At 42.7% G+C, this 17,696-nt stretch overlaps 1 protein-coding gene across 3 annotated transcripts in view; it reads left to right on the forward strand.

The window, feature by feature from the left end:
• Positions 1 to 17,696, forward strand: part of ZCWPW2 (zinc finger CW-type and PWWP domain containing 2) — an 80,300-nt gene that overhangs the window by 1,587 nt on the left and 61,017 nt on the right. For all 3 annotated transcript variants that reach the window (XM_081105820.1, XM_081105819.1, XM_081105818.1), the window contains exon 2: positions 15,042 to 15,099. The gene's annotated coding sequence lies outside the window, so the exon portion shown is untranslated. The remainder of the gene's footprint in view (positions 1 to 15,041; positions 15,100 to 17,696) is intronic.

A 17,696-nucleotide genomic window follows, 5' to 3' on the forward strand; every position in this document is an offset into this window, starting at 1 on the left:
GCATGTTATCAAAGGGAGCTCAGGAGCTTTGGCACAGAGCAGGCTGGACAGGTGTCCACCATGGAGGTAGGACTTTTGCCTTTTCATTGTAGGTAGAAGAGCTCCTTTCAACATTTCTTATAAGGCAGGTCTACTGGTAGTGAACTTCTTTCCACTTTTGTTTGAGAAAGCCTTTATATCTCCTTCATAGATGAATGATAACTTTGCTGGATAGAATATTCCTGGCTGGAAATTTTTATCTTTTAGTGTTTTGAATATGTCAATTCACTCTCTCCTGGACAATAGAGTTTTTGCTGAGAAATCTGCTGATAGCCTATTGCAGGGGTTCTCAACCTTCTGGCCTTATAAATACAGTTCCTCATGTTGTGACCCAACCATAAAATTATTTTCATTGCTACTTCATAACTGTAATGCTCCTACTGTTATGAATCGTAATGTAAATATCTGATATACAGGATGGTCTTAGGCGACCCCTGTGAAAGGGTCATTCGACCGCCAAAGGGGTCACGACCCACAGGTTGAGAACCACTGATAAAGGAAGTGGTAAACTTAATTAAAGACTGTTCTTCCACAACATTCTGTCTTTAAGCAAATGAGCTATGTGACTTCCAAACTAATATCCTATACTAATAAAAGACAAACATGCAAATTGACTGTACTTTTGCTATGCCTTAAGCCACACCCACCAGCCAATCAGAGCGACTATATGCAAATTAACCCAACCAAAATGGCAGCCGGCAGCCACGGAGCTGGAGCGAGCAGGAGGCTTGCTTGCTCCAGTGATGGAGGAAACCAAGGTTCCTCGCCTGCCACGGCCCGGCTCTGAGCTCCGCTGAAAACAACAAAGTTTCAGTTATAGAAGGTAAATAAACCCCAGATACCTGCTTTCAGCCAGCCATGGCCACGGAGCTGGAGCAAGCAGGAGCTGGCTCTGAGTTCCACTGAAAGCAAGAAAGTTTCAATTATAGAAGGTAAATAAATCCCAGAATAAAAAAAAAAGATTAAAAGGAGAGGCTGGGAGCTTACGTTGCCAGAGTGCTTGGCCAGCCTGAAAACGGCCCTCAGCCCCTCACCCAGACTGGCCAGGCACCCCAGTGGGGACCCCTCACCCTAAAGGGGGTGTGGCCAGCCTGAAAACAGCCATCAGCCCCTCACCCAGGCTGGCCAAACCTCCATGGGGTGAGGGTCCCCACTGGGGTGGACATCCTCCAAGGGGTCCCACACTGCAAGAGGGCATAGACTGGGCTGAGGGACCCCGCCCCCCCCCCCCAAGTGCACAAATTTTTGTGCACCGGGCCTCTAGTAGATTACATAAAGGTCAATTGAGAATGGCCACATGTAAGGAAGAAATAACTAAACAAGCCTGAAATTAATATTCTCCTTGTTCAACCTATGGATATAATTCTAGACCGCTTATGGCACTATTACATTTGGTTGACAGTCTGAAGAGCTTAATTTTAATTATCTTTGTTGGATCAGTTATTTTCAATATACTGAGTAAGCTGGATACTCACAACCATCTGATATAGACCTAAAATATATAGATTGATTACTAAGTTTTGAAGTTGGCATTTAGCACAGTTAATCCGATTTCTAATTATAAATGTTTCCCTTGAAAAATTGTAAAGCAGAAGAATATAGTTGCTGCAAAAGATATCAGCCTTTCAGTATGGAAATGAATTGTTTCTTTTCATTCTAATTTGATTGCTGATATTAGAAGAAAACCATCAGTTATCTACATTATTAAAACAAAAAAAATATTTATTAAGCATCTTGGAGCATTTATTAAGCTATAAGCTATCCAGCAATATCTGCATAAACTAATCTCTGAATGATAAAGATAAATATGATTTTGCACTGATAATAGGCTCTTAATAAATTTCTGTTGAATCATTAAATATGGTCTACAGTTGACATAAAGGCACTGTTAATTAGATAAATGAATGAACAGTCAATGTTAAATTTATATCATAGAGAAGATTAAGGATAAATGCATTTCAAAGCTTAAAATACAAATTAAGTTGTGCACTGGAGAAAAATCATGAAGGTAAGACAAAATAATTAGAGTGCTTTCATTTTGCATTGGTTTCTGCATATTTTAATTTTTTAATGTAACTACAACTATAACTCACTTTAAAGCAGTCTAGCAATGAAGTAAAACATTTATTATTGGTCTTTAGTGTACCAGGCACTGAAATGGGTTTTTTTCATATGCTGTTTCATCATTAAAATTAATATTTCATCCTATAAATTGTTATTACCTTCATCATGTACACATGATAAAATTATGTTCAGATCATTTAACTGCCTTGCCTTCACTTAAAAATATCATAGGTAATGGAGCCAGAATTTAAATCCATAACTACAGTTATTCAATTGATACAGCCATCCTCATTGCTACATGTTTTGAGTATCAACACTGGTTAGGTCAGTCTAACTCTGAGGTCCATATTATTTCAATTATTTCATAATATTATACATATTCAATGCTCCTCTTTGGCAAGTATTCTTTAGATGCTAACACGATAGAAATTAACCTTCCCATAAGTGGATTTTCATGATGTGGTAAATGGTATGCAGAGGGTATAGAGACTGCTGGGGCACATAGTAGGGACATTGACTCCTACTTAATCATTTTTCAGGTTGGCTTAGACATCACTTCTCCTAAGTAGCCTGATAAACCCTTGGCCTATTGGAAAGTCTCAGGTGTGCTTAATGTGCTTCCACAGCATTTTGTAGTTGTCTCATAATATTACTTAATATTACTTGAGGAGAGGGATCTTATCTTTGCCTGGGCTCATATCAAACCCTCAAGAAGTATTTATTTTAAAAAATATACATTGTTATTAATTTCACAGAGGAAGGGAGAGGGTGAGAGAAATAGAAACATCAATGAGGAGAGAAAATCACTGATTGGCTGCCTCCTGCATGCTCCACACTGGGGATCAAGCCGGCAACTCCGGGCATGTGCCCTGACCAGGACTGGAACCGTGACCTCAATCACTAAATCATGCCAGCTTGGCAATCAAGAAATCAACCTTCCTTCCTTCCTTCCTTCCTTCCTTCCTTCCTTCCTTCCTTCCTTCCTTCCTTCCTTCCTTCCTATTTCACAACGAAGAAAACATAATGGTCTGAAACTGCAGCAAATAAATGAGAACAGTTTTAGGTAAGCTTTTAGCTATTGACGTGAAATGGGATGGATATTTTCTTGTAATGTAGGAGGAAAGTTTATCTTTTGAGAATGAGGAAGATAGCTGGATGTTTATAAAGGTTTCAAATAATCACTAAGGATGCAAGAGGAAAAAGAGAAGATGAGTGTGGAATGGCTGCTTTTGGAAGACTATTTCTAGAAGAAAAGATGTTTAGTTTTACAAGCCACAGACATACTGAAGTAGAGAGGTTGCTGTATTTGCAGAGCTAGGTTCTCCAGTTCTCGGTTTAGTGACAGTAAATGATGAAATGACTTTCAGAGCTGTTTGCAGTTACGTGGGACTCCAGAAGACTTTCACAGTGGCTGAGTGCTACTTGTGAAAAGAAAGAAAAAGCTGCTGGCAGGATAAAATAAAATCAAAACAAAAAACTGGAATCATGTGGTAGATACAAGGACAGGGCCCAGCCTGAACTCTCTGTACTGACACCAAAGAAAGTGAAAAGTTTATCTGGAAACAGGATAAAGAAGCAACCAGATCAGTGAACTGTGAGAAGAATGTCAGCCTCCGGATTCTGATGCCCATGGTACCACCTCAAGTACTTCTCTAGCCCCACCTCCTGTTGCAGTTACCAGTCAGATGATGGCTCTCATGCAGATGGCTTCCGGTTCTAATAAGAACACCCGTCTTTTTCATTTTAACCTCACATGTTGGAAAAGGCAGGAAATAAGTTGTGGGTTTATCTATAAAAGACAATTTGGGGAAATCCTTTTAAACCTTGCTGCAGCAATAAGAAAGCAGTGTCTGAGAAGCTGAAGGAACAGCGGCCAGAGCCTCTAACCATTTCCACTGAGGAGTGGTGCCTGAGGTTTATGTAGAAGAAGAACCAAATTTCGGAAAAGTGGTTGTATTAGTTCACCAAAGCTACCGTAACAGAATAATACAGACTAAGTGGTTTAAACAGCAGAAATTTATTTTCTCACAGTTCTGGAGGCTGGAAGTCAAAGCAAGGTGTCCTTAGGGTTGGCTCTGTCTGAGATCCTTGAGTTAAGGATCTGTTCCAGGCCTCTCTCCTTGGCTTATAGATGGTTGTCTTGCACCTGGGTCTTCACATCATCTTCCGTCTGGAGGTTTCTGTATCCAAATTTTCTCCTCTGATAAGGACACAAGTGATACTGAATTAAAACCCGCCCTGATGACTTCATTTTAATTTAATTACCTCTTTAGATACCCTGTCTCCAAATACAGTTAAATTCTGAGGTACTGGGATTTAGGACTTCAACATGTAAAATTTGGGGGTGGGTGGGGATATAATTCATCCCTTCACAGTGGCTTTCCCATTTTTGACTTTTGCTGTTCTCCAAAAGGCAATTTCTAGAATGGTTTTGAATTGGTGGTTCTTTTCTCCATTTCTACAAACTCTGAAGCCAGAGTTAAGTATGTATCTAGCTTACTAAAATAGAAACCAGTTTAATAGTTAAGATACTGAGAATTTCATAGGAAAGTTGAATGCTGCTATAAAGTGTTCTTAAGTCTTTAAATCCCCTTCTAATGAATTAAATCAAGGGAATTTCAGGGGACAGAGATAAGATTAATTGTATGATAAACTATGTAGTTTTGTCCTTCTATATTGAAAAGTAGTGGTTGAGGCATTTTTAAATGATTATTGCCTATACTTGTTTTTCCTGATGAATATAAATTTGTAGTAACTTGTTCACATAGGCTTGTCACTGGAAGTATTAATAATTTTGAATTAAGGTTTTGGCAAGGTTCTAATCACTCAAACCTTTACTAGTGAAATATACAGGACAGACTAAGCTTTCTAGTGTCAGTACCTTGAAGGAGAAAGTAATTCCTAAATATACATAGAGGTAACTTGACTATCTGTGTTGCATCCTGTGTTATCTCCCTCTGTGTTAATATTTGATAAGGTATTTAATTTATATGAGACTTCTAAAGCAGAACCAAAGCTCCTCTTTGGGAAAACTCATACTTTCAAGATAAGGAATCTTGTAGGAATATACCAAAGTACTACCATGTAGTAGCTAATACATTCTATTAAAATGTTACACTATATGAAAAATAAAGTATGTAGGTCATCATGATGACACAGCACAAAGGTTAATGCTTCTTGGGGTACATTTCTTAGAGGCTTTACCACATATGTAAATAGTTGGCTTTTATTTATATTGTATGGCTGATGATTTCACTGAAAACCTGCACAATTCAGTTTCAGCTCTGGATTCAGTTGACGGTTGTGAAGTATTTATACAGTGGGCATTTGGTTTGTTTTAACCTATTGGGATTTTTTTTCATTTCATAATAAATAAAATTTCTGGAAGAAAGAGGTGTGTATTAATGCTGAGCGGGTTGGTTTTGGGATGGATCTTTTAGTCAGGCTTTTGAAATATTGCATGTTAAGTGATTAGTGAATCCTGAGTGTGATGTTCTTTAGTTCTAAACTCTTTATTAAAAACCTCTCTCATTTGAGCCCAAACCAATGTATTGTCATTGTCACTTTTCTAAAAGTTCAGGAAAGAAACATCACCAGTTCAGAGTTTTTATAATAAGGAAAAAACATTTGCCTACCTTATTAAAATGTGACTCAGTGCTGATTTTAAAAACTGGCTTCTAAAACTTGGGTAGTATAGCAGTAAGCAATGAATCATTTTTATGGATATCCTGTAATTTTATAGTTATTAGTCTAAAATTAAAATTCTATACTTCTTCCGTTTGGAAAAAACCTACTTACCACATGCCACCATATACACAAAGTGAGTTGGGTGGGATCTCTCCTTAGACTTTGATATGTATAAGAGTCTTAGTCATTATCATCTCTCTCATGAGCCTTATTTGAATATTACTTTGTACATTTTGGCTAGTATTGATGATAGAATATACTACAATATGGATTATCTCTATGTCTGTATTTCTTTTTTACTATACCCACTCAAAGTTTTCTTTTCTACCTCCCCCCTTTCTTTGGTCAAGGAATGTATTACATAGTAATATACTTTGTATTAATATATTTGAAGTCACAAGTCTGTTTCATGCTTTTATGTTGTTAGATTCCGATTATCAGACTTTTACTAGGATGTTAAATAGATTTAGTCTTATTACAAAATTTAAAGACTGTAAACAAAAGCAACCTTGAGGCTTCCCTGCTTTCCTGAAGCTCTTCTACTGAGTACATTCACCTCATACTTTAGGTATTTCTGAATATTGATCCAAGTGTCTGTATATTGAAAATATTTCATCCTTGTCTATTTCTTGCCTTTCAACTTATTTTATGGAGTTTTTATAGTTTACTAGTAGCCTTGTGCACGAATCCGTGCGCCAGTAGCCTGCTGCCACCTTCCAGTAGCTTTCCACCTGCTGCCCCACCCTGCTGTAGCTCCCCTCACCACCCCCTCCCCCCTCTCATAGCCCTGCCCCCTCCTGTAGTTCTCGGCTGTCTCCTTGTAGCTCGCTGCCCCACCCTCCTGCTGATCTGTGATCCGGTAGTTACGCAGTCGGTCATTACGCTTCATGGCATAACGACCATTTACATATTATATTTTTATTATATAGGATTTGCACAGAATCTCAACGTGTTTATCAATCTTTTATGACTTTTGTGTTTTACATACAAATACATTTTTATTTCAGTGTTATTTTATAGTTTTTTTACATTACTATTTAGTCACTGAAGTTTTTTTTATATAAATGGTGCGAGATTGAAATTTTATTTTTTGTTGTAAAAATCATGAATGAATATTGATTTTCTCACATGCTTTTGGGGCAGCAAATGTTAATATTATATGGTTTTCCTTGTTTAATCTGTAATGTGGCATGTCATGCAAACAGTGCAGGTGGCCGAGCAGCATTTCTCAGAGACAGTCACAGACAGGGATCAGTAGCTCAGTGGATGAATCTCTTTTGCCTCATTCCACCTGAATCAAAACATAGAGATCTAATAAGGCCTATGACAAACTTCATTGTAGAAGGACGTTGACCATGAGCTATGGAGCTTTTAATGAATATTAGAGAAACACCAGCTACTTCCTTAGCATGATTAGGGACCGGAATACAATCTCTCCTATATAATAAAAGGCTAATATGCAAATCAACCGAATAGCAGAATGACCAGTCACTATGATGTGCACTGACCACCAGGGGGCAGACGCTCAACGAAGGAGCTGCCCTCAGTGGTCAGTATACTCCCATAGGGGGAGTGCCGCTCAGCCAGAAGTCGGGCTCACGGCAGGTGAGCGCAGTGGTGGTGGCGGGAGCCTCTCTTGCTTCCGTGGCAGTGCTAAGGATGTCCAACTGATGACTTAGGTGGGCCTAAGCCATCAGTTGGACATCGCCCAAAGGCTCCCGGACTGTGAGAGGGCGCAGGCCAGGCTGAGGGACCCCCTCCCCCCAAGTGCATGAATTTCGTGCACTGGGACTCTAGTATCCTATCTAATAATAGACAAACATGGTAATTAACCGTACCTCCGACACGCTTCCGATTGGCTAATCAGGGTGATATGCAAATTAACTGCCAACCAAGATGATGGCCGGCAGCCAGGCAGCTGAAGCGAACCGGAGGCTTGCTTGCTCCAGTGAAGGAGGAAGCCAAGGTTCCCCACCTGCCGCTGCTGGGCTCTGAGCTTGCACTCTAAGAAACAATGTTGCAATTATAGAACCCAAACAAACCCAGATCCCTGCTTTCAGCAGTGGAGGCCTCAAGCTGGAGCTGAGCCTCAGAGCTAAAGCTGGCTCTCAGCTCCAGTGACAGCCATAGGAGGTAAATAAATACCAGAATAAAAAAAGAAAAAAAGAAAAAAGGAGAGGTTGGGAGCTTCAGTCACCCGCCAGCCTGAAAACGGCCCTCAGCCCCTCTCCCAGACTGGCCAGGCACCCCAGTGGGGACCCCCACCCTAAAGGGGGTGCGACCAGCTGCAAACAGCCATCATCCCCTCACCCAGACTGGCCAGGCACCCCAGTGGGGACCCCTACCTTAAAGGGAGTGTGACCAGCTGCAAACAGCCATCATCCCCTCACCCAGACTGGCCAGGCATCCAAGCAGGACCCCCACCCTGAAGCAACAAGATGGCAGCTAATTTGTATACTGAAGGCGGGCGGCAGCGCTTGAGGCTGTCAGTGGTCTGGGACCCAGATCCTTGACCTGGCGGGAGGGGGACAGTGCTTGAGGCTTTCTGTGGTCCCAGGACCCGGATCTGTGACACTGCTGGGCAGGGGGAAGTGCTTAAGGCTGTCCATGGGACCAAGACACGGATCTGTGACCCTGCCGGGCGGGGGGCAGTGCTTGAGGCTGTCCACGGGACTAAGACACGGATCTGTGACCCTGCAGGGTGGGGGGCAGAGCTTGAGGCTGTCCATGGTCCCGGGACCTGGATCCGTGACCCTTCCCGGTGAGGCAGCAGCTTGCACAGGGGTGGATCGGCTGGGGTTGGGCAGGGCAGGATGCCAGGCTTCCACCCAGCCTCAGTCACTCTGGGCAGGTGAGCAGCGCAGAGAGCCTCTGGACAGGGGAGGCAGGCCGGCGGAGGGTGGCCTGTACTCCCCACATGGCGGTGGTGACAGCTGTGAGCGCGCCAAGCGGAGCCTGCAGGCTGAGCCGAGGTAGCACCTGCAGGCCATCAGAGCCCAGGAGTGGCTGTGCAAGTCCCGCCTCCTGGCCCAGAAGGTGCAGGATCGCAGGGACAGCCACCATGGCGGGCCAGACTGACGTCCTCCTGACTGCAGCACGGGGGTTTGCGGATCTGCAAAGCCAGAGGCCTCCGGTGTGCACATCCCCCACTGGCGTGCGAACATCCCCCAGCACACTGTCACCCTCCCACGCCTGCAACAGTTGCAAACCAAGGCGTGCACAAGTTCCCCCCACCCCCCTCCACCGCACTTCTATCAACCCAGCATGCCTAACACCCCCACAGTATGTGCACACATCCTCTCTGATGCGCTCCCGTCCTTTGGAGAGTGTCTGGGTGTTCTGGGTGATGAGGGTGGGCGCCTGTGTGATGACAGTGAGAGGGCAAGTGGTGATGCCCTGTTCCCACAGAGGCCAGTGCAGCTACGAGATCACCTCTTGGGGGTTAATGCAGGTGCTGAGGCAGGAGCAGGTGCAGATAGACACACCTGGTGGGCACGGGGGGCCCTCGCTGAGGTGCCTTCAGTCAGCGTTCAAGATCAAGAACCCAGAGGCTGAGGGAATTCTGTCCTCTCAGTGAAACAGTGGGACAGTCGGGGCGACTGTAGAGGAGGAATGTGCACTTTGGGTGCCAGCACCGATGAGCGAAGGCTGCCCTGACTGAGCCTCGCTTGCTTGGGGCCTAGCGCACTCCTGCCGGGCAGCGGGTAACAGGACGTGCTTTTCCGAATTAATGAGAGAAAACGTTGATTCTCCTGCTGCCCATGAAGGTGGAAAGTGAAGTGGGGAGACATGTGGGGAGTGAGCGAGATTCCCTGTCTGGGGGTTCCAAATCTACTGTTGATTTCTTTAACCGCTGACTAGAGATATACAGGGTGTCCCCCCAAAATGTATACACACTTTGAATACCTACCAATTTCAATGGTTTTAAGCATAAGAAAGAAACAACAATGGAGCTGTTATCTGTTAAAAGTGTGGGCACAAACAGGTAGTTGGACATTCCCTGAGGGATCTCAGATTGGAGAGGATGAAGGCCAGACTGAGAGGCCCTCTCTCCCCCCGCCCCCACCCCAGTGCACGAATTTCGTGCACCAGGCTACTAGTCTACACTAATAAAAGAGAAAAATGGTAATTGGCGTATGACGCTACCCTTTTCATTGGCTAATCAGGGCTATATGCAAATTAACTGCCAACTAAGATTGGCAGTTAACTGCCAACTAAGATTGGCAGTTAACTGCCAATAAGATGGCAGTTAATTTGCATATGTAGGCACAATGCAGGGAGGCGAAAGCGAAAGCAGGAAGAAGCCCCCTGCCACTGACAGTGATCTGAAACCCAGGGGGGATCAGGTGCCTTTTCCGCCCTGGCCAGTGATAGCAGGAAGTAGGGGTGGAGCCAGCGATGGGAGCTGGGCATGGTCGAAGCTGGCAGTCCCAGGAGCTAGGGGTCCCTTGCCTGGGCCTAAAGCAGAGCCCACAATCGCGGGGCCACTGCAGCTGCGGGTCCCCGCTTCCCGGGCCGGACACCTCAGCCAGAGGCGTTAGGCCTGGGCAGGGGCGGAGCCTGCAACCGCGGGGAGCTGGGGGTCCCCTGCCCAGACCTGACACCTCTGCCGGAGGCCTCAGGCCTGGTCAAGGGGCCGATCCGGTGATTGGTGATCGGAGGGTGATGAGGGTCAACTCCTCTGGCCGAGGCATCAGGGCTGGGCGGGGGGCTGGGGGTCCCCTGCCCAGGCCTGATGCCTGGGCCAGAGGCATCAGGCCTGGGTGGGGGGCGGAGCCAGGGATTGGGGGGAGATGGGGGTCCCCTGTCCAAGCCTGACACCTCTGGCGGAGGCGTCAGGCCTGGGCAAGGGGCCGATCAGGCGATCGGAGGGTGATGGGGGTCTACGCCTCTGGCCGAGGCATCAGGCCTGGGCAAGGGGCAGAGCCAGCAATCGGAGGGGTCTGGGGGTCCCCTGCCCAGGCCTGATGCCTGGGCCAGAGGCATCAGGCCTGGGCTGGGGGCAGAACCAGTGATGGGGGAAAATGAGGGTCCCCTGCCCAGGCCTGTCGGAGGCGTCAGGCCTGGGCAAGGGGCCGATCCTGCGATTGGAGGGTGATGGGGGTCAACGCCTGAGGGCTCCCAGTATGTGAGAGGCGGCAGGCTGGGCTGAGGGACACTCCCCCCCAACCCACCCAGTGCACGAATTTCGTGCACCGGGCCCCTAGTATATATATAAAAGCCTAACTGACCATTATGATCAAACAGCTGGACGACCAGCCGGTAGCTATGAAGCGCACTGACCACCAGGGGGCAGATGCTCAATGCAGGAGCTGCCCCCTCATGGTCAGTGTGCTCCCACAGCCAACTTCCTGCAGCCAGCCAAGCTCCCACGGGTCCCTCCCCCTCAGCCAGCCCCTATTGGGACTAAGACTGGGCGAGACAGCTCTGATCACAGGCCAGACCAAGGGACCCCACCCATGCACGAATTCGTGTACCAGGTCGCTAGTAGTAATATAATGTGGCAGAACTTTGATTCTAGCACAATTCTGATAGCATGGCATTCAAGGTTGATTGGCAGTCCCAGCCCAACTAAACTCTAAGCCTTGTGAGTACAGTTAGCTTCACGATGTTGGGTGTTAGTAGTGGGATTGCAACATGGTAAGCCATATCAGTATACATGATTGGGCTAGCACCAGCCCCCTGGCTGGCATGATGGGAGCTGGAGGTGGCCCTGAGATCCAAATGTCGTTGGCCAGAATTGATGGCCACAGTTCATTTCCATGGAGCTTTGTGGAACATCACATTTGTGAGGCCATCTTTCAGGGGACCAGTCTTGGGCACATTAATTACTTCTCATTGAATATTTGTCCATGATTAATTTTTCTCTAACAGATCTGATTCATTTCATAGATCTTACCTGCTTTAAGTAGAGTTTTTACAAGTTGACTTTTTAAAATGAGATTAACACAGTCTTTGTTTTCTTATGCTCAAAAAGAAACTTAAATTTCCTTTTGAGTTAAATATATACAAGGTATCCTCTAGTAATTTAAAATTTGTAAAGCCCTGTAGTTATATATCTAACTAGAGGCCCAGCACATGAAATTCGTGCACGGGTACAGTCCCTAGGCCTGCCCTGCAATCAGGGCCATCTTCCCCAGCTGCCCGCAGCTGACCCTGCCCCCCGCTGCCACCCACCCCTGGTTCCCCGTTCGCCATTGGGTGATCAGTGCTTGATAGTGATTCTCATAGTGACTGGTCCAGTGATTGTTCTGCTATTAGGGTCAATTTGCATATTACCTTTTTATTATATAGGATATGATTTATTACTGAATTTTTTCTTTTTAAGGAACCAGCTTTTGGTTTTACTGATTGTTATATACCAAAAATTATGTACACCTAAATTCATATGTTCAATAGTGTAAGAGAATGTCAAATAATTATCATTTTAAAATTGTAAATATATTGTTTTTAAACTTTGCTAGGTTGATATGTGACTTCTTCGGATTCATCCCAGTGGAACCACTATTTCTTTTTGCTATTATAGACCTTACCTTTCTTCTTTGTAGTATTTTTTATCCTTCATAAAATCTTTCTAAGAATAATTTTTTTAAAATTCCCCCTCTGGGAGTACTGCAAAACTTTCAAACTTGATTGTCCTTGGTACAGATGCATTTTTATTTCTATTACTGTTCACTATTATATTTATTTTTTTAAAAAGCATCCTTACAACCTCTCTATGAAATAATAATTTTTTAAAAAATATATTTTATTGATTTTTTACAGAGAGGAAGGGAGAAGGATAGAGAGTTAGAAACATCAATGAGAGAGAAACATCGATCAGCTGCCTCCTGCACACCCTCCACCAGGGATGTGCTTGCAACCAAGGTACATGTCCTTGAGCAGAATCGAACCTGGGACCCTTGAGTCCACAGGCTGATGCTCTATCCACTGAGCCAAATCGGTTATGGCTGATATAATAATTTTGCAGATAAAATTGCAAGAGTTTAAATGACTCTCAGTTATATAGCCAATAATTGGAAGAATATGGACTACTCTTAGACTTCCCTATTTTCAGAGCTGATAACATTAGATTTGGGTGGTTAGGTGGGAAGGTCAGTGAAACAGTCTGCTAACATTTGTCAAAGGGAATTTATACCTGCTATCATTAATTGTTTTGAAGATTGTGACAAAAGCATCTTTCATGAGAGATACTGGAAGACATCAGTCTGAAGGCTCCAGATGGAGATTGAAGGTGATGAAGAGTGCCACATTTTAATGACTGGCAAGAAATACACCTTGTAGACTAATATGATTTCCTACCTAAGGGAGATAACATATGAACCAAAGACAGAATAAACACTGAAAACCAACATTTACTGCAAAGAAAATAAAGTTTAGTAAGTCTTCAGAGCTAACAAGACTAACACAGTGATGAAAGGGGGGCTGGTGAAATTTAAACTCTGATATGTGGCTAAAAAGAACATAGAGGAGCTGATAATCCAGCACAGGGAGTAGAGATTTTTGAAGAAAAACAGCCAGAATGCATCAATCATGAACCATTAAAGCAGGACAACTTTTTAGAGGTCATCTAGCTCTACTCTCCTTACTTTACAGATGGGGACACTGAGGCCTTCTGAAGATTACACAGCTGGAAAGTTGCATAACCAAGATTAGAAACTATATTTTTTTATTCCAAGTCCTCATCCTTTTCTACTGTCTCTTGATTATTATAAAATTTTAATTTATAACATTAAAATTATTCAAGTTCTCTTTGAAAGTAGGCAGGCTTAGTAATGCAGTCTTTTTAAAAATATGATCTTATTGATTTTTAGAGAGAGAGAAAGCAAGAGGGATAGAGAGAACCATTGATGAGAGAGAAACATCATCGATTGGCTGCCTGCTGCATGCCCCCCACTGGGAATGGAACCCATGACCTCTTGGTTCCTGGGTTGATACTCAACTGCTGGGCCAGTAATGCCCACTTCATATTGAGGATCAAAAGCCTACAGAACGCCAGGAGGATTTACCACCCCCTCCTCCTGAAGTAGAGCCTGTAGAGCCTGTAATACTTAAGGCCCCAGATTCTCACCTCCGATGTGGGAAGGCTTATCAACTAGGTCCTTGGTTATGGGATCAGGTGTCAGGCAAGCTATGCTACAAGGATTGCTTTTGGCTTGCCCAGTTATGCAAGATCAGCAAGGTAATTGGATGCATGAATCGCTCTCCTTTAATACCTTTAAAGAAATAAGGAAAAGTGTTAGAGAAAATGGGGCTAACAGTTCGTTTATAAAAGGACTCCTTAAAGCCTGGTCTGAAAATGACCATAGGATGCCACGGGACTGGCAGATTTTGGCTAAAAGGACTTTAGATGCCAGTCAATATCTATTATGGAGAGCAGGATATGATGAGATCTGTGAACAGCAGGCTGACCAAAACAATCTAGTGGGTGCTGGTTACAGGCGAGATATTATCTAGAAAATAGAAGTAATTGAAATTGAAATTATAAGGCTGAAATGCCCCAACTTTGAAAACAGCAATATAGATACCATTACTTTTCTCAAACCTAAAGGAGTTGTATTATCTGGGATAGCCTGTGGTTAAAAATGGATTACTTCCTATAACAACAATGTTGGAGAGCAAAAGAAAAATGACAATTTTGTTTGTTTGTTTGGAAGAACAGTCATTTTTCTCATTCACATACAAACAATAAAAGCAATTTCTATTATAAGTAGCCATTTATCTTCATTCCTTTTCTGTATGTATTTATTCACACAGCCTCATTAAATTCTTATATTGTTCAGAACTCCTTGGGTATGTTGTAATTTTACCATCTGGGATGCATCAGTCATAAAATGTATATACATTGTAATAAAAATTGATGCTTCACAAGAATTCGCATTGTCTGTACTCCATCTTACAGACTTTTGTTCTGTTGAACAATGGAACTATGTAATATTTCTATTCAAGAAAAATTGATCTTATTTTTTTTCAGGCTTTGCTATAACATTCTAAAATAACATTCATTAAATACAAAAATCTTTAGAGAATTTATGTAAAATCTATATGGAATTTTCTTCTTTAGCTCATGATTTTCACTTTAATACTACAAATTATATATAATGATTATACTGTATTAAGTTTTCTAGAACCGTTTAATGGAGTTCTGCAGACCTTGGTGGTTTCTTTAATAAATTCAATTTAACTAGTAATACATTGTAATGTATTGTTACAAATAAAAATTGCTCACTAATCCCTTTCCCATCTGTTAGAATATTTATCCAGTTCCAGATGCTTCACAGAAGTATAGGAGAAATTGAACAAAATTAGGTAAGTGATATGAAAAATCCCTGCATGTAAAGCACTTTATAGGCATTTTGGAATCAATATACAGAAGCAATTTTTCCATCATCAATTCATTCATTGCTGGCAACATAAACATACTGCCTCTTCCATTAGATAGCTTACAGTCTAGTGGTAGGAAGTAGTCATTACAGATCACTATAATATGAAGCAGAATGTTATACATACCAGAAGTTAAGATGACATGAAGGTCAAGCAGGGAGAAATTGCAGCTGGTTGGGGATATCCAGAAAAACTTCTTAAAAGAAATGGTATTTGAGGTAGATTTTAAAAGGGGAAAATTTACAGATTATGATAGAGTAAGGAGGATAACATGAGCCAAGACATAGAGACAGAACACATTGGATATATTTGGGATATATCAAATAATGTAAGTTGATGCAGTTTGAAAGTTTAAGAAAAGAAAGTAATGCAACCATTTAATGAGCACCTACTATGTGCTGTGCCTCTTACTTCATACCATGCATGCATTATTTTAGTGAACATTCAGAACACTCGATGAGGTAGGTGCTGGTAGAAGTCCCACTTTCCAGGTAAAAATATTTTAAATGGTTTGCTCAAGGCCACACAGCTATTCAGTAGATATTATTAGATCTTAATGTAGGTCTGACTGGCATAAAACCCATACTGTTAATCACTACATTATAGAGTTTCTTTGTTTTGTGAGGAATAGTTTATATAATACTACAATCTTTACAAGAAATGCTAAAATTTTTCTTTAAGCTTAAATGAAAGCGAATCAGTAATATGAAAACATGAAAGTATAAAACTCATTGGTAAAGGTAAAATTCAGAATATTATGTAATGGTGATGTGTAAATAACATATTACTCATAAATGTTAAAAGACAGAAGTATTTTGTCTAGCTACAAACCATTTTAATGTATACACAACATAAAAATATGTACATTGTGATATCAAAAACAAAATGTGGGGGAAAGTAAATGTGTAGAGCTTTTGTATGCCAGCGAAGTTATCAGCTTAGGATGGACTATAAAATGTTTTATGTAAACTTTGTGGTAACTACAAAGCAAAAGCTTATACTGGATATACAAAAGATAATGAGAAAGGAATCAAAGAATACCACTACAGAAAATCACAAAGCATGAGAGCAACCGAAGAAAAAAGGAACAAAGGATCTACACATCCAGAATAGAAGAAAAAGGTTACTAGCCCTTTTTTTATAAAAAAATACTCTAAATGTAAATGGAGTAATTCTCCAATCATACCTCGAAAGTGAAGGGATGAAAAATAATATTCCATGCAAATGGAAACCAAAAGAAAGCACAGGTTATGATACTAATATCAGACAAAGTAGAATTTTAGTAAAAACTTGAAAAAAAGTCAAGGTTATTATATAACTAAGGGCCCAGTGCACGAATTTGTGCACCTTGAAAGGAACTGTGGGCCACAAGGCTGCAGTGGGCACAGGGGCGGGTCTTGGCCAATCCTCCGTGTCCCTGCCCAGCCCTTTCCCCCGCGGCCCCTGACCCCAGTCTGCCAGCAGCCCCACTTCCTCTGCCACCACTCCCACACGTTGATGATGCCGGCCCTGCTTGCACCCGCTGATGGCGTGGAGCAATTGGGGCCAGAGCCAGCAGCGGGTGCAAGTGGCAGCTGCTGCCCCAATCACCCCTCAGGAGCAGGGGGAGATAAAGAAGCCCTGAGGGGCGATTGGGATCAGCAGCCACCGCTCTTACCCACTGCTGGCGTCCGGTGCTGGCCCTGATCACTTGGCGCCGGGCTTCGGCACTGGCAGCGGGTGCAAGTGCTGGGTATGACCGTGACGCACGGGAGCAAAGAATTTTCAGTAACCACCAGAGGCTCGCCCTGATGACAGCGACCAGTGCCTCACCATGGTCTGGTGCCCCCACTCACCTGCTCTACCATCCCGCCATGGCTGACACCCACCATGTTCTGCGCTCTGCTACCTGCTGCCGATGCCTGCCATGTTCCACGTGCCACCTGGTGGTCAGCGCACATCATAGTAACTGGTTGTTCGATTGTTCTGCCATTCAGTCTATTTGCATATTAGATTTTATATAGATAGATGATGAAGGTGTTAATTTATCAAGAGGATTGAAAATATTTATGCATCCAGTGTTGGAGCATCAAAATAAAGAAGCTAATATTAATGGGAGAAATAGATAGCAATATAATAATAGGGGATTTCAATATGCCCCTATCAACAATAGATACATCACTCAGACAAATTAAATACAGGACCATTTGACATAAAGTACACTTTAGATGAAAAGAACCTAACATATAGAGAACATTCAATAGTAGAAGAATACATATTCTCAAATATACTTGCAACAGTCCTCAGGATAGATCATATGTTAGGCCAACAACCAGCCTTAACAAATATAAGAACATTGAAATGATATCAAGCATCTTTTCTGACCACAATGGTATGAAACTAGAAATCAATAACAGGAGAGAAACTGGAAAATTTTGTTTGGATGCATTCACATGAGTGGAATTAGTAGGTAAAAAATTGTGAATTGTGTCAATTGTAATATATTGGCAGTTTTTTTCTAAAGCTATTTGTAGTTATCCTGG

This window comes from Myotis nattereri (assembly GCF_964212035.1).
Source record: "Myotis nattereri genome assembly, chromosome: 14".
NCBI lineage: Eukaryota > Metazoa > Chordata > Mammalia > Chiroptera > Vespertilionidae > Myotis > Myotis nattereri.